Source organism: Pituophis catenifer, unplaced genomic scaffold (assembly GCF_029215685.1).
Source record: "Pituophis catenifer annectens isolate HBS135680 unplaced genomic scaffold, rPitCat1.0.hap2 SCAF_2, whole genome shotgun sequence".
NCBI classification, from domain to species: domain Eukaryota; kingdom Metazoa; phylum Chordata; class Lepidosauria; order Squamata; family Colubridae; genus Pituophis; species Pituophis catenifer.
The window spans coordinates 121,105,165-121,132,135 of record NW_027256882.1 but is presented as its reverse complement, the minus strand read 5'-3'; positions in this window follow the sequence as shown (position 1 = coordinate 121,132,135).

Sequence of the window (26,971 nt, the reverse complement as noted above, 5' to 3'; positions counted from 1 at the left end):
AAAGAGTTGGTACAACAAAAATATGCCAATTTGAAACAACAGTTTGTAACAGCTTTGAAAACTTTTTCAGAAATAGTTATAAAGACGGATAAAGATACTAATTTAGAACTAGAGTCTAAAATGGAGGAAGTTGATCATAAGATTTATAATTTGGACAATAAAATACAAAGAATTGAAAATGATTTGATAAATATTCAAGACAATAGCTCAGAAGTAAAGTCTAAAAAGGAAGTTGATCACGAGACTTACAATGCAGATAATATAATACAAAGGATTGAAAAAGAAGTTACAATGATGCAATACAGGTCCATGGAATTTGCGGTCAGAATGAGGGGATTACAGGAAAATAATAGAGATGATTTGAGAAAGATGTCTGCTGAAGTTCTGGCTGTAATTTTAAAGGTTCGTCCTGAAGAGGTATCCTGCAAGATTGATAAGGCCTACAGAGTAAATTCTTGGATTGCAAAGCAAAGGCGGTTGCCTAGAGATGTGGTGATTTACTTTACAGATAAAGGAACAAGAAATGATATTGTGCAAAAATCTTTTAACTCTACTTTAGAACTGAACGGAAGGAAGATTTGGATATATAAAGAGCTGCCGTCCAAGATGTTAAAAGATAGAAAGCAATTTGGATTTTTGGTGACTGAGCTAAAGAAACAAAACATCCCATTTAGGTGGGATGCTCCAGTTGGTATAATATTGAGAAACCAAGGAGAAAGATATCAATTAAATACTGTTGAAAAAGCGGAAGAATTTTACTACAAGGTTCTTAAAATGGATTTAACATCTCCATGTATGCCATCAGTGTTAGGAACACAGGAGGGGAATAAAGAAATGCAAAATGAACAAGAGACTGAAACCCAGGCTAAGCAGATGGAGATGGAGATAATGGAAAAACAACAAGTCACAGAGGCTCCTTTGGATGAGTCGCTTTTGGATTCTCCTTTAAAGGTTACAGCTGGATTACTTACAAATACAAGAGAGGCGGCTTTGGATTTTAATGCGATGTTTCATCAAGTTACAGACCAGCATGGAAATCAATCAGCTAATATACAAGTTTTAGAAAGGCATCCAGGATGGAGATCTAAACCACAAAAAGTTAAGAAAAGAAGAAGCAGGTCCTACAAAACTAAAAAATCTTAGACTAAACAACAGTCTAATGCCAGTTACTTAAGAGACTATTAAAATGAAAATATAGCTGAGGTAAATTATTGACTTGTACTATTTTGAGAAGAATGACAGATCTCTGCAGTGCTGTGTCTTAGGGATGTGGAAGAAGGCCTCTAACTGAGTCGATAGGAACTTTCTATTTTGTATTCTTTGTAAAACGGATTACGTATATGTTGAGCTATAAGGCACGAGAATTATGGTGGGGCATGCAGAAGATCTGGTTGTTACCCTAACACGGTGGTTGGAATTAATAATCTAGATGAAAGACACTACAGAAGATATTATATGGACTATAAATATAAAGTCACTCGGGTGGTTTTTTATATACGACAACATTTATTACTGATGGGGGCAGATGGTAATTGAAGATACTGAATATACTGTTGGAAACAGAACTTGATGTTACCCTAATATGGGCGATGGAATTAACAATCTAGCTGAAAGACATTACAGAAGATATTATATGGATTACAAACTTAAAGTCATTTGAGGATTCTGTTTATATATGGAAATATTTTTTAGTGGTGTGGTGTGGGCAGAAGAACGAAGATACTAAAATATTATGTATGGTAGACCTGTAGCAAAATGGGTGGAGATAGGTTAGGTTACTGATTGTTTAGCTTAGTAAAAGGGATATTATGTTTAGATATAAATATATGTAAAAGATTTGAATTAAGAGATATATGTATGGGGGTGGAGGAAATGGGTAGATTATGAGTTGAATAAATGTCAAATTAGGAATTATTATAAAGTTTTATAGCTGAAGGTTGCTTTGAAATGTATAGTATAAGGGGGATATAATAACAATGTTAGAAAGAAATGGTTAGCATGTGGGGGTGGTGTAAAAGGATGGTAAAGTATTATTTAACTTGATATCAATGATTTTATTTTGAAGAAGCCATGGGGGGAGGGGAGGGGGGAGGGGGGGGTTAGGGAGGAGGGGGGGAAAAGGGGGAAAAACTTGTATTTGAAAAACTTTTTCAATAAAAAAATAAAAGGTTAAAAGGTCCAGTTGCCATGATTTAACCTTTTTAGATTCTTAGAGAGGTCTGCACAGTGCTGCAGAAGCTTTTGAATACTATAGAAAGTGCTCTGTAGGGCAACGGGGGGTTAGGATTAACTGAGGCGAGACAGGTTCTGAAGCTAACAAGCCTTTATTGGCTTAACACAGGCAGCAGAACAGTTCGTTCGTCTGACAGCTATTTATATTGCAGCTGTCAGATGCGATAAGCCAATCGGAAGGCTTTATTCTCCCGCCGTGAATGCTGCACGCTTTAGCCAATCAGGAGCTTCCCCGCCATTGTGTCGTAAGTCTGAGGACTTAACAGGAAGCTTCTGCAGCATCATGCAGAGCTTGTTAAGGCAGCAAAACTAAGTTTGTCTCTGGGTTGTGAGGCAGCGACTCGAATGTGGCTGCCATTTTGCCTCCACCCACAAACAGGTGGGAGCAAAATGTCAGCCACCAGACAAGATGCTTCATTTTGCTGCCTCAGAGAGGCTTCTGCAGCATTGCGCAGAGCTTATTGAGGCAGCAAAATGAAGCAATTTGTCGCCAGGCCATGCGGTGGTGATCCAAATGTTGCTGCCATTTTGTGGATGAGACAAAATGGTGGTGCTTTTTGGAACTGTGCCATGTGGCTGCACAAAGAATGAAGCCATTCCAGTCCTCTGGAAGGCCTCTTAAACTCTTCAAAAGGTAAGTGAAGAGAAGGATGTTTGGCCTGGTAGGGTGGGAAACAGGCCTAAGGCCTGGGAAGACTTCATAGGAGTGGGAAAAGGCCTGTTGGGACCCAAGACGTGGAAAGTGGAGCATGGGGTTCTCCAGGGGTAGGGAGCCTTGGAGGGGGGCATAGCAGGTGGGCCTGGGCCTGTACTATACCTTCAAAGTCCTCCCCTATGTGGAATGCACCCCACACACCACTTAATGACCTGCCTGTTTGTTTTACATTTCATTGGAGAGAACAAGGATGGGAGGATTGTTAGGTGACACATTTCACATAACGACTGCTGCGACAGGCAACCATAATGGGAAGGCTCATTACAAGTAATGAAGAAACTGGTTGGCAGCTTGAGGTCCTATAGTGACTAATATAGACTGGACAGTTTTCAATAGTAGCTATTGAAAATGAAATATTGGATTGTATCCAATATTTGTATTTTCTCAATCTTCTCTGAAATCTTGCTTTTGCTTTTGAAGCTATTCAACTTGGGCTCTGTTGTTTAATGCAGTTACACTGTATTTCTTCTTCCAATGGCCTGCTGTATTGACTGTCAGGAATCATTACTCACAGAGTGGCACATTAAAACTTAGAATTACTTCATGATGCAATGCTGCCACACTACCCAGAGAAATGTTCCGCTTTCACCCAAGAATTCAGCCAATGCGATTTTTCTACTGTTCCTCAAAACTTATCCTGGCATTCTTCTTTACCTTCTCTTTTGTGGATGGATTCTTTTTTCTTTTTTGTGGCAGTCTGAAATCTCAGTCTGAAATAAAGTTTCTCTCACGGGTTCTACTCTTGACTTAAAGAAAATAATAAAATCATTAGGTTTCAATTAGCCATGACTTTGCTTAATGACTGAGTTACTGATCCCAATTATTATTGCTAAACAAGGACTACCTGTATTATCAAAGAAAGGAGAATAATGTATATGAAACTGCCTACTTGAATGGACACCAAATAGTCAATGTACTTGATAACCTTAACAGCCGTAATAACAACAACAACAACAACAGTAGTAGTAGTACTAGTAGTAGTATGGATACTGGATTGCTTTGACATATAATTTGGAATCAATTTATAAATGTTTAGTAGTAGTAGAATAGTTTAGTATAATAGTAGTATTGTTTAAGGCAGTAATAACAGTTATAGGACTGTGAGTTGGGGCAATATTTCTCTAGAATGTGGATTTTGACCTTCAGATGATAGTGATGACATTTATTAGTATTCAGATGGTTCCAATTTTAAAAACACATTAAGTTTCACAGAAATGCTAGACAATTGGCAGTGATGAGAACTTTCTTCAATTCTACCTAACCAGGGCATGGATTTACAGTATCTGGATGACTTCTGCTTTCAACCTTCATTGATCTTATCTTCATCTCATCTTTAATCTACACCCAAGATACCTTACATTCATTTTTAACAATTTTGGTACTAAAGTAGTCTAGTTGGAGATATACTGTAAATCCAGTAGTATCTGATTCTTTAGCATCTCAAGACCCATTGATTACATATCGCAATAAGATTCAGAAGATATGGAATTCTGGCAGTTGAACTCCACCTACCGTAAAGTTGCCAAAGTTGAAAAACATGGTCTCAGAGATTTCTATTCTCAGATTACTTCCTTCTGTTTTCCTTCAAGGCACATGTAGAGCATATGCTCTTTGACACTCATCCTGATATGTTGTTAGCTAATTGTTAGATTTTGCCTATTCCTACAATGTATTTATATGCTTGTATTTTCTTTTTGTTATAAAACTTCACAAATCTTGGTCAGATCCTTGCTGTCAGGAACACTTACATGCACAAACACCTCCCATAGTTTCATCATAGAACAGCCATGGTGATTTTTACCACATGAAAAGTCTGATGCACATCACCAACTATTCAGTTGCTATTACAGATATTTGTGATCAGTCTAGTTGATCACTTATTGGCTACTTAAAGCCAGTATAGGCGTATTCCCCTTCTCTCCAGTTCAGTCTTCTAATGACATTCTGCTTAAGACAGTGGGGGGGGTCAAGTTCTTTAAATTAAAATTTCTCTTCATCCATGCTTGGATGTCATAATCCATCTGTATGGCAGCTAACTGATGGTAGCAATGGTGGTTCTACATAGAAAGATTGAGACACATATCTCTTAGCTACTTTTGAATGCATGTTTCACATTGCTCCAGAATAGTGTTATTTTGGAATAGTGCTAAATTCCTGTCCAAACACAGTATACCTGTCAGATGACATTAAATGATAGCCAAGCTCCCTTTCAGCATATTCACTTGAAACACTAGAACAAATTTTGACAGATGGCTAAATCCTCTGATCTTGCCATCTGTCAGAACTCACCTCCTGCTCAGGCCCATCCCATGCTAAAGAAAACGAAGAGGATGTTTTTCTCCAGCTAGTGATATGTGTGGGACAGAAGGGAAACAAAGCCAGAAGAACCCATCAATCCGATCCTTAACACGTCCTGCACACTGTAAATAGAGATCACACAATTTGTTGACATCAGGCATGTGACAGGTTAAAGATTTGCCCTAAGAGTAGCAAATGTTATATAGGTATAGTTTTCTCCTGGTTCAAAAACTGGTGAATAGTACTTTAATTTGGCTATGAATAAGATATTATAGTCTCCAAATTGGTGAATTCAGGTGGGGATCCCTGGTAATTTCATGGGCACATCCATGTAGAGTTTTTTTTTTAAAGTAACATTATTTGCCATTGTGCTTTCCAATCTTGGTTTCATGGGGATGATCTATAAAAATACAAGCCAGATCTAGTTGTGGCTAATGTTTAATGAATCAGCTAGGTGCTGCCATTTAGATGAGATGTTTACTTGCTGAGTTAGAGGTTCCACTTCTCTTTAAATAATGTTTAATGAATTGGGATTCAGGCAGAATGAGACAGTAAGGAAAGAATTAGGAAAGTGAAATTCATGAGATTTATGAATAGAATGTTCTGATACTATGTCCTACTACTTTCTGGTAAAGATATTTTTCTCAAATGTATAAAGTATAATAGTGAAATAAGCTTTGAAAATTTCAAAGCCAGAAGAATTTTAATCAATTTGTAGTTTATAATAGTAGAGGTTTCCTAAAAAAACCCTGTCCTTAAATAATACAATATTTTTTTATATAATGAAAAAATATATGTGACTTAGAACTAACTAGGGATGCCCCATCATTCTAAGCTAAGTTGGTTTTTCTTCTAAAAAGTTGATTTTCTTCTCTTTCTGCTACCGGTATTTTATTACTTATTGATAGAGACAGTATCTTCTGGTGGCAATACCTATTCAGAGAGTTGTGTTGCAGGCACTGTACCCAGTAAAGGTGTGCAAATGCACTTAAACTTTAAGTTTATGTTCCATTGTTGGGTTTATGCAGCTATTGTACAGGATATCTTAAAGAATTCAAGCACTATGAAGCATATATGTCTAAATGCTATTGCTATATTGTATTTAAAATTACTGTACAAAATATTTCCAGGGGTATGAATAAAGTAGAAGAATGAAAACACCTTGCCATCAGCTCCAATGTTCTGTCCCCGTCTCTCACACGCACACAAACAGTCAGCCAGGGGTTAAATAAAACTTGCAGACAGTAAATTCCTTCGATAACAGGATTGGCAGCAACCCAGTAGCTGCTTGCCAAGAACTTTACTCATAGAGGGAGGTGTTCCTCCTCCGTCAGATAAACCAAAACAAATACAAAAAGTCAAAGAATTGTCAAGTCCAGTCTGTATTAAATCCAAGGCAGGCAGATAATGTAGTTTCAGAGATACAATGCGACTTGCTCGTTGTTTAGTTTTGTCCTTCACAGAGCCTGAACGGCCACCACACCCCCTTTTATCCCCTGTGGGGTGTGGTCCAGTGACTCAGCTTAATCTCTGGCACGCCTCCTTTTCTGTTGCGTGTGCTTGTCTTTCCGACGCTGGCATGGATCCAGCCAAGACTTATCTCCGTCACTGTCCGACTGCGACTGCTCGAAAATACCTGGCTCCTGGCCAATCTCTTCTCCCTTGGGAGACACCTGAGCCATTGCCAGAGAGGAGGGTCCTGGAGAGGGAGGCCTGGCCAACTCCTCTCCTTCACCTGTGGAGTCTTCTCCCTCCGATAAGAGGGAGGGAGTTGGGGGTCGGAGTCACAACATCCAATAACAAAAGTCAAATTATCCTTAGTCCTTTTCTTCTATCCTCAGTTCTCCCTTCTTTCCCATCTATACACTCTGTCCAGCGCCTAAGAGTTATTTGACCTTCTATCCAAAAATTAACTTACTAAAAGCCAAGATAATGCTATTTAAAGATGCAAACAATGTTCTGCTTAGTAAAAACAATATTATTATTTACCCTGAGATGAAAACTGCCTTACATTATTTACTGACATATGTAGAAATGGGTCATTTTGGCTCTTAAAAAATTATGGACATTTTAAAGCAGTTTTGGAAGCTAAGAAGGGTTCAGTACGGTGTATACTTGGAAGAAAGATCAATGGGGAAATTGAAAAAGCATCCTGCAAAAAAATAATGGCAACCCACTCCCATGTTTTGCCAAGACAACTTTTTGGAAGTACTCAATTGTCCTAAAAGTGGAGCCTGAGTAATATTTTACCTTAGCTTTAAAACAGCTGAAGTCTTGAAGGGATTGTTCTGGGTGAACTATTCTAAACAGGCAACATAATTTTGTGCCACCATATACAGTTGAACCTCTGGTCATGAACGCTTCTGACCAGTGGTGAAATGTAAAATTTGTTACTACCAGTTCTGTAGGCGTGGCTTGGTGGTGGTGGGGTGTAATGTGACTGAGTGGGTGTGGCCAACTTAAAAAAAACTTTTAAAAGCATTTTTTCTACAATCTCTTCGGCTGAAGAGGTTATAAAAAATGCTTTTAAAAGCCTCTGACGCTCGGGCAACTCAGCTGGAATTGTCAGAGCCTTTTAAAAGCATTTTTTCTACAACCTCTTTGGCCAAAGAGGTTATAGAAAAAATGCTTTTAAAAGCCTCTGATGATCCCATCTGAGCCGCACGATCACCAGAGGCTTTTTTTTTTTTACTTTTAAAAGCATTTTTTCGGCCGAAGAGGTTGTAGAAAAAAATGCTTTTAAAAATAAAATTTTTAAAAAGCTTCTGATGATCGCGCGGCTCAGCTGGGCATGGGGGGGCAGGGATTTATGCTACCGGTTCTCCGAACCACCCGCTGCCATCGCTACCGGATCGGGTGATCCGGTCCAAACTGGGAGCATTTCACTCCTGCTTCTGACCATGACCAAATCGGGTTCGGACCAAAACAAAAAATCACTTTTTTCCCCACAGCCGACTTCCCCTTCCACACCATTTTTTTTGTAAGCGCCAAATTTCCAAAATTAGGTTTGGGTCACGACCAAATTGGTTTGCAACCAAAGTTATGGAACAAATTATGGTTGTGACCAGAGGTTCTACTGTACAGATAGACCTGTGTAATTTACTCTATCATTTCCCATTGTTTTTTATCTTTACAGATAAAGGCAGCCAGCCAGGCAGGATTTTGTGGTTTCTGTTCAAGTTCCATGGATGGCGAGGCGTGCTATGATCCGTTCATCCCTGCTGTCCCCTCCCAGTTACTATGAAGCAGTGCACGATGGACGTGGACCTACAAGTCCTGAGTATCCTTTCTTTAGTGGCTGGTACCACTATATGGGTCAGGAACCTCTTTCATACAAGCGACGTGGAGGCATTGTGGATCAACGTGATGTCATCATGGCCCATCAAGCCCACAAAATCCACAACACACCACAGGCAAAGCGGAAGGAGTGGGAGTGAGTATGGATATATTTCATTATTTGATTCCCATCTGTCACTGGGCTTTTCCATTATAGGCCATACAGCAGGAATTTTATTGTCTCCTTCCCTCTGCCCCTAAACAATTTATAGCTTGGGGTTAAACAAACATGTATATGACTTGAGGAGTAATATTTGAAGTTTTGAGAGCATAAAAATGCTTTTATAAATGGGCTGCCATGTTTCACAAGGGCAGAAATCAAATATCCAATTGTTTTTGAATGGAAAGGAAAGTGAAAAGACTGTTCTACATCAACTTCTCTGCCTCTGAAGATGCTCTTTACAAAGTGAGTTGATTTTTGTTTTCTCTTTAAGTAGTCACTAATCATATTTATTTTCAAGGAAGGTCTATGGAATCTATATGGGCTTAGGCATTTTTGTAAAATAAAGCAAGCTGTTCTTTAAAAAAATAGAAATGAATGAAATTGAATCAATTAGATAGGGAATCTATGAATCACCAGAAAAAGGGGTATGCAGAAGTAAACTCAAGTGCCCCACAGACCACTCTTCAGGCATTTTATTTCTGTCTCCAAAATTATAATCTCCCATTCAGTTTGTCTTGACATCCTTTATATCCCTCCCTTTTTTGATCTTTCTTTAGTTGTAGGTAGCTACAAGCACTCCACATAGTATGATTTCTTATCAACGCTACAGGTTATGAATCTCCTAACTGTCTTTTAATATATTGCCCATAGAATCTGTATTGAGAGGACTGTTTACTGTTAATATTTTTACCGTGTCTTATAGTTTTTGCAATGTTATGTTTATATAGTTTTGATCTTTGACAGCAATTATAAAGAAACAAGAAACTTCTGTCAACTGAAATAGATGTACAACAGTAATTGGAGAGTTCTTCTTTGTCTAACTGACCTTATCCTGAAAAATGAACAAACTGCTCTGTCTTCTATGTGTTGTGGGTAATACATGGTGCTGTGTTGAGGAAAAATGTTTTATAATTTTAAAGGAAAAATCAAGCTGCAACTTCACTATATTATATAGCTTCTGTACTCTCATGAGCTGCTAGCAAAAAGTGCCATCATATACTTCCAATTCAGGAGAGAGTGCTAGTCATTTCAACTGTGTTGATCCACAAGAAAGCAGGAATAAGATTGTCATTGAAATTGTGTATGTTTTCCTGCAATACATGAAATCTATTTCTACTAGTTCAAATGCATATTTACTGTCTTACTCATAACTCAAGTTTAAATAGTTCATAGTTCTCGGGGTTTCTGAAGAAGCGTTTCAATAGTTAACAAGGTAATAAGAAATTCTGCTGTACCAATTGCCAAAATAAATCAGTTTATAATATGCCCCAAGAATGAGGCTTTTCATCTGTGTTCATTCACAGATTAGAGAAAACCATAAGAATGTGAGAGAGATACGCACAAAAGAATGTGGGAAAGGACAGACAATTCAAGTATGTTCTTCAAAGAAAGAAATAAGTTTAAACTCTTTGGATCAAAAAAACTGAACAGAAATGCAAAAAACATTTAATGTACACTTGAACATAGTTTATGGATTAGAAGTAAGTTATTTGTGTATAGGGCATTTTGCAGGACAATATTGGTCCACATTTTATTTTAATAAATATAATGAAGCTTACAAATTTATTCTGTTTTAGGTTGTTCTTGCATACCAGTTCAGCACAGACTGCTTTTCTCCCAAGGAGCCTGAATATTTAGAAAGGTCACAGCTTGTTTTGCAGGTCAACTGTTTATTTAATATGCAATATTTTAGGTTATTTTTTTTACCTTTTAATCTTATTTTCTGTTTACTTACCAAACATAAAAATACAATAAACCCATCTGATAAATACATCTAGAACAATGCATTAAAACTATAGATAAACCCCTGTTTGTGGCAGAGGGAAGGAGCAGAAACTATATACGCACTACTTTATTTATAGTGGTATTTAATATACACCTTGGCCTTAGCTTAATAAATTATATAATTATATACAATTCTATACAAACAATTTCAAGTAGGGATTTTTTACAGTGTTTCACTTCTCTCTCACATGTACAGCTTCTTTCTGTGCTTTCACTTCTGGACTTACTCCTATTCTAGGTAAGAAAACGGAAGAGGAAAAATAAGTATTTTCTGGCTTTCTTGGATCCCAGCACCTTTTGTCAAGTTGCCCTTGCTGACCTATGGTCTGTTCTCCAAAAACTGCAGTCCTTTCCACTAATCAGTTTGCTCAGCAGATTGCTGTCTTGTGTCCTGCTTGTTCTCCAACTACAGTTTCCTCTTCCTTAATACATGAAGTACCACTGCTCTATGTCATACAAAAATAATTCCACAAATGTTCAACAATCTCCATCATTATTTAATACTTCTGCCTCTCTATATGTTTACAGTTATAAGGCAGGTCTTTATATGTTTCTCTATAATTATGTGATACTAAGCCTGAGTTTTTGACCCCCCTGGGGGAAAAACCCTCTAACCTTGAGATCATTGCGTCATCTCATGTCTGTCAGGAGAACACACTTTTCCATAATCCCATACAAATTTCTGGTGCCCAGGTAACTGGAAAGGCATAGGCAGCCTAGGTCATTCTCCAAGGGAGTTATTAAAGACCCTTATTAGAAATTTCCCCTAAACTGCCTTTTCTCAGAGCTAGATATTAGGATACCAATGAAAGCACAGGGACAAAGTATTTTGGTTAATTTAATACAATCCTGAATCCTGATCCACCTTTTTTTTTTTTTTTTTGCTTTTGCTTTAATTTATATGCCGCCCTTCTCCAGAGACTCAGGGCGGCTTACAATACGTTAAGCAATAGCCTTCATACTTTTGTATATTTATACAAAGTCATCTTATTGCCCCCACAATCTGGGTCCTCATTTTACCTACCTTTGAAAGGATGGAAGGCTGAGTTAACCTTGAGCCTGGTGGGATTTGAACTTGCAGTAATTGCAAGCAGCAGATGTTAATAACAGTGCTTTAGTCCACTGGGCTACCAAGGCTCTTTGAAGTAATAAAGTCAAATTTCCCACTGTTGGTGCAAGAATGTCCCTGGAAAGACATACTTTTAATGACACCACCTCTACTTTGTATCTGATAGTAGTTCATCCCAGGAGGATAAAAAGTTGTTATGTTTTAGACCCTTTAAAAAGATGAGACTTTAGGAAAACTACTGGTAAATATATAGAGCATGTGCATACGCATGCACGTACATACGCACACACAGAGAGAGAAAGAGGGAGAGAAAATATCCCATTCGTTCTATCTGGAGTGTTAAAGTAGTGTCTTTGCTTCCCACCCAACCCCCATAATCTTGCTGCAGTCTCAAAGTTGAGACAAATCAGTGCTTGCCAATGCTATGAAGGCTTGCTGTTCTCTAAAGTCTGAATATGTTAAAAAGATCAGAAAAAACAAGATTGTTTTCCATCCCCATACTAACTATGGAGCCTTAAGCAGATAAATGTAACATTCAGGCTCTTTTCCAGAGTTTTGCTGAAAATTGTTCCTTTCTGAGTTCTTTTGCCACCTTCCCATCAGATGTAATTAACTATAACCAGCAGGTTAAGAAACAAATAAGAGCAGTGCAGGAAGTAAGGTAATTTGGGTATGTTCTGTATAGAAAGAAGGATATAAATCACATACATGCATACATGTATGTATGCATACATACTTGCATTTTTGCAGAAAAGTGTGCCTGTATAATTAGTGTTTGGAAAAGTGTGACTGACTTTTTCTAATGGGGAGATTTCTCTGACTAATTTGCTATTGACCAATATCAAAAGATGAGGGCTAGGAATCCACTCTTGTAGCTTAGATCTTAGGAATCAATTGTACAGCAATCTCCCCATGTCAGCTAAAAGCCCCAAGTTAATATTGATGCTGGTACTTCCTAACACCCCCACTCTTCCTCGTTTTCTTTCCAAGTCATTTCCTTTTTTGCTGCCTCTAAGAAATTGCAGCTTGTTGCCTTGGAAACAGTGATATCTGTAGCAAAGGCTGTTGCTTTTATTGAGGGCTCAACTGCTTTGTTGAGGATAGGCAGATTTAGGATTGAAAAAAGGGCACCCCTAATACATTGGGAAGAAGACTGTTTTTTTTTCTTTTTGCATTAACAGATTCAGCTGTTTTGGCCCTGCAAAAAGCCGCTATGAAAACAATCATGATGTTGTTGGCATTTTGCAGGTACTGCATATGGAAGTGACTTCCATATGTGAAAGGGAACTCACAGAGATCATGAATGAAAATTTAGTGAAAATAATGCTTTTTTCTCTGCAGTGCCTCTCTGTGGAGATTCCCTAAGCTTTGTCTCACACAAATATAAAATTAATGATGATTTTGAAATTGCAGATCAACAGTTGCCTTAGCACTTTTTTTATGTGTGCAGATAAAAATGAGGTATGCTTATATAACGTATTTAATAAACCAGTGTCTGAGCATGTTATGCCTGGGAGAACTTGGTGTTTCCAATTTCTTTTCTACAAACCTTCCAGAAAGACAAATGCAAATCAGTAGGGACATTCATCAATTAAAATGTTAGAATGAGATATAACCTAGGAGGAAGGGGACTATCTCCATACACCATTGCTGAACCCTGAGATCATGTAACTTTGCCTTTGGTAACAAACAATTTATGAATTTGTTATGAGGGATTTATATAGTCTAAAATGTTTAGAACATAATGCTACTTAAATATCAAAGTAACACATTGTAAAATGTCAGTTCATAATTAAGCAAAAAGTAAAATGGCAAGAGAATTCTCCAGTATGTATGTGCATGTTATATTGGGTTACTTACTGGATTCAGTAGTTTTATAGAACTGCAATTTTATTCTTACCGAAATTGATTACACTAAAGCCCTAGACCTGTGATGGTGAACCTATGGCACGTGTGCCAGAGGTGGCACGCAGCACCAGAGGTGGCAGGCAACGCCCTCTCTGTGGGCATGCAAGCCCTCATCCCAGTTCAGCTTCCCCGCACATGCGCGCTCGCCTCACACGGCCAGCTGGTCTTCGGATCTCTGCCATGCATGTGGGGTAGTGGGGCATGTGCAGGCGGGCGGGCGGGCATGCACAGAGGGTGGGTCGCATGCAGGGGGTGTGCACATGCATGGGGGTGGTGGGGTGCATGTGTAGGGCCCGCATGCGCATTGCATTTTGGGGGTTCAGGCGCACTCTTTGGGCACTCGGTCCGGAAAAGGTTAGCCATCACTGCCCTAGACATTCTCAAGAAGGAATTGGCATATCCATTGGTTTTCATCTGGAAATATCTTCTAGGTTCACTAATTTATTTTTTTTAATGTCCTTTTCTGATCAGATTTTAGTCTAAGTTTGGTAAGAGTGTTGTTGCTAGTGTGATATGAGGGGACAGGACTAGGTTGATGATACAGATCAAGTATATAATGGCAATTCTAGACATATTTTGTTTGCATGACTAGAATTGCCAACTGGAAGTCCAACAGAATCTTGTTTCGCCTAGTCAAAACTCAGAAGGATTATCAAAATCGGGAGCAACTCTTGATTCTGGGTTTTTTTTTCTAAAAAGGAAAGCTAAAGGGTCTACAGCTCTTAATGTTCTTATGATATTAACATGCAATATTTGAGGGCACTGTTCCTTCTGCAGCACCCTCTGGAACATTGGGTTATACGTCCTATCATGTCTGATCAGAACAAATCTTGTGATTAGGAATAATGGAAGTTAACATTCAAACTGGAATATGGGACAGGGATGGCATTATCACATCTTGGATGACCTCTGGTGGGAGCACAATAAGGGTGGCATGTCCATCCTTGCTCTTTTTAACCTCAGTGACTTTCAGTACTGATCATAGTATCCTTCTGGAGCAGCTCTGGAGCTGGGATTGGGTGGCTTGATATTGTGTTAGTTCTCCTGCTTCCTCTAGGGTTAGTTTGTGTTGATAGAGGGGAGAGGTCCAGGCCACAACCTCTTCTTTGTTGGGGTGTCCCAAAGCTTGGTCCTTTCCCCCCCTCCTGTTTAACATCTACATGAGGCCACTGGGTGAACAGCTTGAGGTGAGGTATCACCAATATGTTGATAATATCCAGCTTTAAAACTCCACTCTGTTTTCTAAGAACTGGACACACTATAGCCTATTAGACAAGTATACAGCTGTTTTGGGTTCATTTCATCTTCCTACATTTTGCAAGTTGATGTAGCAATGTAAAGTTTTTAATGTCTTAAAACAAAAGTCTCAAAGTTCATAAAGTAGCATACATCCTTTGCCTCCCTCCAAAATGCTTACACTTGTTTGCGATTAAGGACTGTTTTAGCATAATTGCTCCTCTTCTGCTTGCTACCAAGCTCATGTCCAGGTTCCAAGCCAAGCTAAGGGGTGCTGTCTGAGCTTGGTGCACTCTGAGCTTGGTTGTTTCTTTACTCAAACCAGGTAACATCAGTGCTAATAGGAAGTGCAGTTTGCTCTCAGTTTATATTCTAAGGGTTTGCCCTATCATTGTTGGTGGAAGTGGTCTTAGTAGTTCTTTACTTGGGCTGTTTACTGTTAGCTTGTTTGGCAGTTGCTTGATTAGGACATTGTTTACTTCTTGATTGTTGATCTGATGTTAATCTTGGTGTTAATCTCTGCTCATTTGAATGTTGGTTGCTGGTGGGGAAGTGTTTTGGTCTTTTTGTTTCCCTTTTGCCTTGTTGATTGTCTCTTTTGCACAGTATGTAGATGTTGTTCATGCATATGTGTCTATTGATGGTTGATTTGTCAGATGCCATGCTTCCAGGAATCTTCTAGCATTTTTAGACTTGGTTTGGTCTAGGATTGTCACAGTTTCCTAGTTTTTTTTTTTTTTTGCTTTAATTTATATGCCGCCCTTCTCTGGAGACTCAGGGCGGCTTACAATGCATTAAGCAATAGCCTCCATACTTTTGTATATTTTATACAAAGTCAGCTTATTGCCCCCACAATCTGGGTCCTCATTTCACCTACCTTTGAAAGGATGGAAGGCTGAGTCAACCTTGAGCCTGGTGAGATTTGAACTTGCAGTAATTGCAAGCAGCAGATGTTAATAACAGTGCTTTAGTCCACTGTACTACAATTGAAATGATTATTAAGTCTGTCCCAATATTATGAAATTAAAAAGTTTTCATCTTGTCTTCTGACTGCTAGTTGGTGTTTATGGATACATTGAGTCTGTTTGTCCTAGATAGTGGTTGTTGCAGTTGTTACACTGTATGTTGTAAATGAGCCCTGTTTTTTTTTCTGGGGCTGTTGGATCTTTTGGCTTACTTAGGATGTTTTAGAAGGCTTTAGTTGCTTTATGTGCTATAATGTCCCTATCATTCTTAGATATCCTTATCAGCAGGGACTACGATGGCAAACTAGAAACACAAGTTTTCCCAAAAACCACCCAAACCAAAATCAAGTGCCCCACTACCAAAGTAATAACCCAGCCTCCCACAAGAGAAGCTATATAAGAACTCTATTTAGATGAGCACAAACACACTGTTGCCACCCTGAACAGCAGAAAAAGGAAACAGACAATATTTTTCAACAAAATGGATATCCTCACAACTTCATTTAAAAAGTACCAGACTACTCAACCCAATATTGCATAATCATCATAAGCTGTAAAAAGAACAACACTGCCATACATCAAGAACATCTCAGAAACCACCAACCGACTCTTACAACCACATGGCATCACCGTAGCACACAAATGTTTCATTGTTTTAATCTGATTTTGTTAAATGTTTTATTGTTAGTTTTATTGTATGCTGCCCAGAATTGGTTTGTATGAAATGGACAACCATATAACTTTGATAAATAAAATAAACATGATTAGACCATCCCCAAGTCCAATGTTTTCCAGATGCATTGGCTATAATACCCAGGATTCTCAGCCAGTTTGAATAAATTTCATGTTGATCGGTGATAGGTTCACAACATCTAGACACTAGATTATGATCCTGCTTAGAATTTTTCTATTTTCTTTTTCACTTTCATCTTGTTTTAGGACAATTTCTGGTAAATCCACTGGATGGCACTCATATCCTCTCCACAAACTGATTTGTAAAAAGGAAATTTTCAGATTATACAGAAAGTCATTAAAATAATATAGTGTACAGGTTTTTGCTTTCCTGAAAGAAGCCTAATAGGTTGTTTTTAATTTTACTTTTCTTTCTACAATTTCATCTCAATATAATCATGATAATTGTTCTCTATAATACAAAGTAACAAAATCTTGTAATACAGAGAGAATTACATAGTTTTCAAGGCAGACATAAGTCAATTTATTATATACTGCCTCATTCATCCCCCTCTTTATATTTAAATGGATTAAAATCATATATTTTATAAAAACATTAATGATGTTTAATCTTTGCAATATTTTGTGATAATGTTTATTTCCAGTGGAACAAATGAAATGGAGTTGATACCTTGTCTGAGGATATTTCCATAAGTATGTTCAGGAGAGAACAGGTGCTTGGGTTCAGTAAAGCATGTGGATAAGCCTCAAGAAGATGAAAAATCTATTCTGGTGACCCTGGGAAGGAGGAAGTCGTCAGCAGGTGAAGGCAGAATTTTGTGGTGCAACTGGGATTGAAGTTGTGCTGACAATAACTATGGTGGTTAATGTACCCAATAGTACCCAATCTTCCACATCTTGAGTATTCTTCACCTATGTGTGCTATGACATCCAGAATTTTCCAGCCCAACATGGCCGTTGCTGAGAATGCTGGAAGCCTGGATTCCTTTATTTGGGGAATCAGGATTGGGGAAGATTTTACTAAGCAAAAAAAAAATCACAGTTCACAACCACAATCACTAGGTCTATACAAGACACTGCCTGAAAACCAAACAATTTGGATTATGCTTTACATTAATGAATTGGCATCATCAAAGCTGATACCAACCAGAGCATAGAAAAACTGAAAGAAGCAGTGCAAGATCAGAAACTGGCCCATAGAATCACCAAGATTCAGACACAACTGAATGGATAAAATAATCATCGTAATGAATTACATCTACGAATAAATATTAAAATAGGTGGTTTGAATGGTTATTTTACCCCAGAATACACCTTTATTTTGTGCTTTGCTATTTTCTTCTTTTTATGTTAAAGTTAGATTATGTTTCTGTCTCAGTGTATCCTCATTAACTATCTATGGATTTCATTAGGTTAAAAAATTGTTAATTTACTGGGATAACTGATATCAAGACAATTTCTTTTTCTGTACAAAATATATGTCTAGTGCCTTTTCTGCACTGTGGTTAAGGTTTAGGATTGTTAAATTTTCAAGGAAGACAAAACAAAACACCTCTGTTGATCTTGGTGTAAAAAAAAGAGAACAGAATTAAGCAGCTTTTATGGTGAGACAAAAATGCAAAGTTCATAGATTTTTATGGTAATTGTTAATTAACCTAAACAGTATAGCTGATAAAAAATTAAGGCATATAGAGAAGAGAGAATACCCTTGTTCAGCTGACAGTTTTTCAGTGAGTCATTTTTTATTTAAAATCTTATCAGTTCCGAAAATCCTTTATCTCTAAGAGCTAGGATTTCATAAATTAATGATAGTACTGAAGTTTGCTAAACTTGTGGCCTGAGGCAACTCCTATTGCCTAGGCAATGTGCCAGAATTGGGCTTCCCTTTGAACCATAATGTGATAATTTCAAGTACATGACACATTATCATTATCGTTCAAAAGAAATTTAATTATTTCTAAGGTCTGTGTACTATAATCCAGGCCTGTAATTCCCTAGGTCTGTGATTCCCAAATGATCATTTGAAATGTATTGTCTTTTTAAACACTTACTACTTGACCTTTTATATCTGGAGAAGCTTGGATTGAACCAGGGGTGAAATCTACTTACCTTCCCTACCGGTTCGGAAGTGCACACGCCCTCACATGCGCGAGCAGACCCTTCTGCGCATGCGCAGAGGGTTTAAAAACAGGTTACATGTGGGCAGAGCCTCACTCTGCCGTCACTATCAGTTTTCCAAACCATCCGCCACTACTGCTACCAGTTCAGCCGAATCGGTCTGAACTGGTAGCATTTCACCCCTGGATTGAACACAAAACACAAAATCTACCGCTGAGCTATGAACTCCTTAGATCTTTTTAATGTTAAAGAAAGTTTACTTTTACAGTAGAAGTTAGGCTCAATACTTAAGTATTCATGCATGAAAATACATGAGGATTGCTGCTCAAAATGGGGCAAAACAAAACACTTTAGTTTTTTTTATTGCACGATTGACATCTTCTGGTTAAAATTCCCAGTAATATTTCTAAATATCTTGACAGATACATCATATTTGTCTTTGTGTTCTCCAGTATGTAATTGCTGAGGCTGCTGAGGCAAAAGCCAACAGTTTCCAGGTTGGAGAAAACTGTTCCATATTTTTTTTTTTCAGATGCCTCCCAAAGCTATTAAGTGACTGGCCATCCAGCAACTCTGAAGGACAAGAGAAAAAAGTCTAGACTTTTAAATCTAGTGTGTGTATATGTTAGTGAGTGAGTATGTGTATATACGCATGAGTGCATGAAGGGATTTTTTTGTATTCTAATGGACAATTAACTATTGTTTAAGACTTTATTGTGTTCTTATTTGCAGCAAGGATTATATATCAGCGAAGTCAGGTCTGAGAGTTTTCAGTAGTCAAGGCAAGTACTGAATGAGGGATTTGGTATCTGGAGAACTGAAATTTATGGCTAAGAGCTTCTTATAAAGCCTGACAATGCATGTCTGTAGAAAGTGGGGGGGGGAGCTGGGTTTAAACATAAAATATGTTATGTTTGGGTTAACAATGATTTGGGAATGGCTTTACTCGCCCAATGCAAACCAAATAATTTTTGGTTTTTACATTTTGTAAATGTAAAAACATTTTGTTACATTTTGACTTAATGTAATGTATGGGCCCAGCCACTGAGTGGTGACCCAGTTTGCTTGAGTTCTTTGTGCACTGATTCAAATTTGGGTATCTACTGCAAAATTGAAATTCTACTTATTATTGCCTTTACATTATATGACAGCTTTTCTAAAAGGTATTTTAACCAAATGCCAGATGCAAATTCCATGGTTTAAGATTAAATAGAAGGAGATGATGTGTAGCCACAATATTTTCTATAGAATTGGTCATAACTGATCTAGAATTATTTACTGCATGGCTAGTCATGTGCAGATATTTGATGCATCAATATATGCCTATAATAGTTGCACTTTCAAGATATAAACAGTGCTCATGTATTCTAAGCAATGATATATTTAACCATGGTTTATGGAATTAGACCCAACTACTTTATTGGAAGATAAGTTGTGAAATAATATTGAACTAGCACTTCTTATTGGATTATAAGGGCCTATAGATATAGAATGGGCTAAATCTCAAATCTTATGAATTCATTTTCCTGGGCTCTAAAATAGACCCAAGTTGTCTGGCATGAATAACATCTGGAAGAGTAAAGACATCAGCCTCATAACCAAATGCAGATTAGTTAAAGTAATAATTTTTCCAATTGCTACTTATGGATGCGAAACACGGACTTAGAAAAAGACATAGGAGAAGGGAGGATGCCTTTGAACTGTGGTGCTGGAAATATTGTGCATCCTATGGACTGCAAAAATAACAAAGAAGTCCTAGACCACAGGTGTCAAACTCTATTGTGTCACGTGACATATCATGATGTATTGCAATGTTTTTTGCCTTTGTGGAGCTGGGGTGGGCGTGGCCTGCATGTGACGCATCTGACCCATGGGCTGCCAGTTTGACAGGCCTGTCCTAGACTAAACCTCACCTAAAATATCACTTGAAGCCAAGATTGCCAAACAGAGATTGTCCTGCTTCAGTCATGTCATGAGAGCTCACTCACTCGAAAAGTCAATTATGCTGTGAATGATCAGCAGAAAAAGGAGAAAAGACTGCCCTAGCACTCACCAGCTGGACACTATAAAAGATGACACTGAAATGACCATGGTGGATCTGAAGGACGCAATGCGAGACAGAAGGGCTGATCCATAGACTGGCTGAGGGTCAGACACAACCGAATGGCTGACGACAACACCACTCAATGAGAGCAACGGTTCCAAAAGACAGCCTGGTGCAGACTAAGTCTGCATTGTATGAAACTATAAAAAGAATTTCCTAAGTTTTCAGATCTATAACCCAGTTAGTGCTACTTTATTCCATATTTTTCTATTTTAAAAGTCATCCCTTCCAGCCTCAACCCCTCTGTATATTTACGTGCAGAATTTAAAAAGCTCTGTTTGTTGCATGCATTCAGCAGCTTTAGTTCCCTTTGTAGCCCAAGGAAAGTAGCAAAATAACACTCTGGAATTTTAAATTGCTGATGTCAGCAGCATAGCCCATTGGACAATCCTTTAAGTTGTTTTTAGTTAAGGGTATATGAACTTGATGTTTCAAACTCATATAGTTAAAGTTGAATGGTATTTTATAGAATAAAGAGATTACAGAGTCTTCATATAGAGAAGAATACTGATGATGAAGAGGATGATGATGATGATAGATGATAGGAGATAGATAGATGATAGATGAATGGAAATACTTTAAGTCCCTGAGTTTGTGCTACAATTTACTAGTCTTTCCTACTGGTATCCCAGATTTTGTCTGTAGCTTTCCATTTTTGTTGTGAGGTTACTAAATAATGTGACCAAACTGAGCCACAGTGATTAACATGCTAAGCCATAACTGATTAAACTAAAATCGAATAAACCCCACAAACACTTAATGTGATGTTCCAAACCCATCAGTTAATCGAAAGAATCCACTTTCTCTTTTTTTACTGATAGTGTCCTGCAACCTGCAGCTACAGCAAAATACAGTAAGAAGGACATTTTCATTTTCACATTCAGATAAAATAGGACAGTATTAGCAATAATTTTGCTCAATTGTTTCTGGGAATGTTGCATGTTAGGGCCAGTATGATCTGCAGCGCTGTAAATCTATGGATTGGCCTTTTCAAGTTTCTCATTGGACAAGTCAATCTAGAAAGAATTATCTTTAAAAAATCAATACTTCAAAAACATTGCTCTAAAGCAGGGGTGTCAGCATTTCATTGAGGGCTGCATCAGGGTTGTGTTTGACCTCAGAGGGCCAGGGGCTGGGAGGGATGGGCATGTCCATGGTGGGCATGAAATGGGACCATACCTCCACAGACGTGGTTTTATACACTTATAAAAATAGAGAGGCTTACATTTCTGTGATTTTGTTTTTTTAATACTTACTTGGTCTACTTGATCTCCTAATGAGAAAGAGACCAGATCAAGAAACTGACTCCATAGGAAGACTAGAACTATAAATTATTGACCTAGGCTAGCAGAGGCACCGCAGGCTGGTCCTTTGCTATTTCCAGGCTGGCCCTATGGGCCAGATCTAAGCATCCCGTGGGCCAGATCCAGCCCACTGGCCTTGAGTTTGACACTTCTGCAGTAGATAGTAGCACTAAGCCAACTTGACAAATCTCCTCCCTCCACCCCCCCCCCCCCCCCAGCAACAACAGCAAAACTAAGCAGGATTGAACCCCGTTCATATTTAGGTGGGAATCTACCAAGAAGTCTCAGGTCTGCTACACTAGGAAGGTGAAAAGATAAACTTGAAAAAGGCAGCATATCATTACTCTGTTGTTACTGATTTTTGTTTAAAACTCTTGTGTTATAACACTTTTGAATGCTACTGTCACTTAAGATATTGGCATTTTCTCACTACTATTTCCTGGTTCAAATAGAATTTAGTTGTTGGAAGTTCTTAGAAATGGAATAATTACAAAAGTTATAGTATCCAGTCAAATAGTATGTTGATCTCTTGAGCTTTCACAACTTTCATCTGCATTGTACTTCTATGTAAGTGGCTCCAACAGTTTGTACACAAATATATAATTTTTTAGGCTAGATTTGAATAACATAATAAAACAAATCTTTTTTTGTTCTGTGAAGGCCATCATTGTCCCTTAATCATAGTTTATGACTTAAAGTATAGTTTACAGACAATAAGTGGAAAATTTGTACAAATTCAGCAAATTCTAGTAAGTCAATAAGTTTTAACCAGTGGTGGGTTGCTCCCGGTTCAGTCCGGTTCTTGTGAACCAGTAGTAATGGTGGTGGGAGGCTCCGCCCACCCACTCGGACATCATCATGAATGATCTGCGCATGCACAGAAGCTTCTGCGCATGCGTGCGCCCATTGCAAACCGGTAGTGGAGGTAAGTAGAACCCACCCCTGGTTTTAACCAGAGTTTAAAGTATGGCTTAATACAATGTGAGAACTATTATAATCAGAGAGGTTGAAATAGCCATGCATATAAACTAGTCAAACTAGACTGTCCATTCCTAATTAAATGCAGTATCTCTGGCAACAAATTATAACCTTAGAAATTTCCTCTGCTGAATAGTTCTTTTTATGTTTAGTTGAAATCTGTGCTGTTGCAGTTTCCACATGATAGGCCAACAGATCATTGAAAACCATTATGTTGTATGCTAATAATTTATTAGCATGAATTCATGAAATCAGGCTTTTTTAATGGTGAAGCAGTAGACATTTATTTGTTTATTTGATTTATATAATCGCAAAGTCACATATGTGACTCTGCAGCTTACCAGGTTAAATTTATAATTTATTTTGCTTTCTACAAATAGTGAAGGTTGAATAGGAAGGGAGAAAAGTTGTTACATCCTAAGGAGGTATGCCAAGCTTCTCATCAGAACATGGCAGCAAATTGAACAGATTCTCAGATACATCTCATCTAGATTAGCAGCAGCATTGTTATGGATAAAAATGAAGCATTATACACAACAGATGATTTGTCATCTCCAGTTCAAATACATTCCGGTAAGTCTTGGTTTAAACACTAGACTTTTTTCTCCTGCTTTCTAATTTAATTCATAATTGACCACTCTCTTGACTGTCTTCAGAGTTAGCTATAAAATGTTGGTGAAATGCTTCTCTCTAGCTAAGGAACTGCTGATTGCCACCTTGCCAGATTCAAGTATTGTATGCTTTGCAATAGAAGGAAAACAATTTTTAATTTTATTTTTGAGCCAGTCTTTGTTCTGCACCAGCCATTCAGAAATAATCTAGAGAATGCAATAATGTTATGGTACCACATAGTCAGAGTTTGGTCATATGACATCACTAAGACCAAACAAAATCAATATATAGTCTTCAGTTTGAATTGGTAAAGGATGGTTATACACATTGTGAAGTGGCCTTTAATTTTTTAATTATGAGCCACCAAGAGTTGCTGGGAAGTCTTGATATTGTAATAATGAATATTCAGATTTCTCCCTACAGAAATGTACAATAAACATGGATATGAAATAATCATTCTATCTCATCATAGCTGACCCACAGATCCTTCTATCCTGACAGAAAGAGTTCTTTATTTCAAAAAAGGTAAACAAACTTGTATCATTTCTGCTGATTCTGTAATTATTTATTGAGTTTTAGGGCTAGAGAATCTTTAACACAAATGAGAATCCCACAAGTAACACTTAAACATCACAGTTATCTTCCCCACTGTAGCTTCTAATTTTACCTTTAGAGAAAAATGAAACATAACAAATCTAAAAACCATCGCATTTTATTTTAAGAGGTAGGAAAAATGGTTTTATTAGTCAAGCATTAATGAATTGCTTGACCATTTTAAACACCATGAAGATGTAATTTTACTATGAAAAAGGGAATGTCATGAGAGGACAGTGGAGGTACCAGTGGTGCCTCATTGAACAATGGCTGCATGTTACATCTTTTTCTGAGACCCCTGATTATGCTCCATGCCTCCATCGCTGTACCCGGAGATGTATACGGCATTGGATCTTCTTGCACTGCGAGATTCCCCCCTCTTGCAGATATGGCCCTCTTCACTATCGAGGACCTACCTAAATGACGGGTTTTGGGACCCAGAGAGGTGGCATGTGAAAACTAGGGGTTTGAGGGGCTTTTTATCCAAAATTTTAGTTAAACTTTTAAGGGGCTCTAGGGAGGGGGAGGGTTTGATTGGAATGCGGGCTGTGGGTATGGGAGATAGCCCACCGAAGGGAGGGTTGGGTCTGGCAAGGAAGCGCAGCATGGGGAGTGGGGATCCCGGGGTCAAGGGGGGAATTGGAGTTTGTCCGGATAGTGCTTTGAACTGTGGGTGGGAGGGGTAGATATGGTGGGAGCAGGGAGCCATATCAAGTTAGGGGAATGTACACTCGCTGTTTACGAGTGGTGGCGCACTCCGGCCCTCAAGGCTCACCCATTCCCCAGGTTGCACAGACCCTCAGGGCCCGGGCCTTCAGCTGATGTTGTGCAATGCCAGGTCCATAGTAAATAAAGCCCCCCTCATTTGTGATCTTGTTCATGAGGGGGGAGTGGATCTGGCAGATATTATGGAGAAGAAAAAAAAAAAGAGAGTGTGGTTGCGTGACAATTCCCCCAGCACCTGGATGAAACGACGTATCTGGATCCATTCCAGTCAGGCTTCAGCCTGGGTACAGCATGGAAACGGCATTGGTCGCATTGGTTGATGATCTCTGGAGGGCTCGGGACAGGGGTTGCTCCTCTGTCCTGGTTCTATTAGACCTCTCAGCGGCTTTTGATACCATCAACCATGGTATCATGCTCCACCGGTTGGAAGAGTTAGGGGTGGGGGGCACTGTGTTGCGGTGGTTCTCCTTTCTCTCTGACCGGTGGCAGTCTGTGTTGGCAGGGGGGCAGAGGTCGACCCCGAGGCCCCTCATATGTGGGGTGCCACAAAGGTCAGTCCTCTCGCCCCTCTTGTTCAACATTTATGTAAAGCCGCTGGGCGAGATCATCCGTTGTTTCGGGGTGAAGTACCATCAGTATGCTGATGACACCCAGCTGTACATCTCCACCCCGGACCACCAATGATGCCCTTGAAGTGATGTCCCGGTGTCTGGAGGCCGTGGGAGAAACAGGCTCTGGATGGGGGGAAACAGACTCAGGCTCAACCCATCCAAGACCGAGTGGCTGTGGTTTCCGACATCCCGATATAGTCAGTTGATGCCATCACTGACTATTGGGGGCGAATCGCTGGCCCCCACAGAGAGGGCTCGCAACTTGTATGTCCTCCTGGATTCACGGCTGTCTTTAGAAGAGCATTTGACGGCCGTGACCGGGAGGGTTTTTCATTAGGTTCACCTGATTCGCCAGTTGCGTCCCTTTCTGGATCGGGATTCCTTTCATACAATCACTCATGCCCTCATCATTTCCCGCCTGGACTACTGTAACGCTCTCTACGTGGGGCTCCCCTTGAGGAGCACCTGGAGGCTCCAACTGGCGCAAAGTGCGGCCGCGCAGGTGGTTATGGGAGCAACATGGCGCTCCCATGTAACACCTCTCCTGCGCTTCAAGGTTTTGGTTACCACCTTTAGAGCGCTCCATGGCTTAGGACCTGGCTACTTATGGGACCGTCTACTACCACAAATAGCCTCCCACCGGCTGGTACGCTCTCATAGAGAGGGGCTCCTCCGGGTGCCGTCGGCCAAACAGTGTCAACTGGCGGCCCCCAGGGGGAAGGCCTTCTCCGTGGGGGCACCCATTATTTGGAATGAGCTCTCCCCGGAGATACGGAGGTTCCCAGATCTGAGCACTTTCCGCCGCGCTCTTAAGATCTTCCTATTCCAGCAAGCTGGCCTGGCCTAACCTTTTTCCCCTTTTCTTTTAAACTGAAAATTTTAAATCTGTTTTTAAATTATTGGGATGTTTTAAATTGGTCTCGGGCTAAATTGTTTAATCTGGTTTTATTTCTGCTTTTAAATTTTGTATTTATGTATTTTATTTTGTGCCTGTTCACCGCCCTGAGTCCTTCGGGAGTAGGGCGGTATATAAATCTAATAAAACAAACAAACAAACAAACAAACAAACAAACAAATGTGCATGTCAACAAACTGATGTAGGCAATGATCTGTTTAAAGATTGCACTAAACCAAGGATGTTTTATTATAGATTGCTAAACAAGCAATAACTATTTAAATTCTTCTCCTTCTCCTTCCTCTTCCTCTTCCTCTTCCTCTTCCTCTTCCTCTTCCTCTTCCTCTTCCTCTTCCTCTTCCTCCTCCTCCTCCTCCTCCTCCAAGTTCTTTGATAAGAATCGTAATGTTTTCAAGGAAAAGTAACAAGAAAGTCCAGTTGCCTTTTGAAAAACACTTTTGAGACAACCATGACCTGGATGATTGAGAACCTTTATACAGATCTCTTCTTTAATATTTTGAAAACCTTTTCTTTGGTGTCGGATAGTCATGCCTGATCTCTTTATGATCCACTAGTCTGAATTGTATTTATAGACATTGGATCCCTGGGATTATTTAGTTAAAACAGAA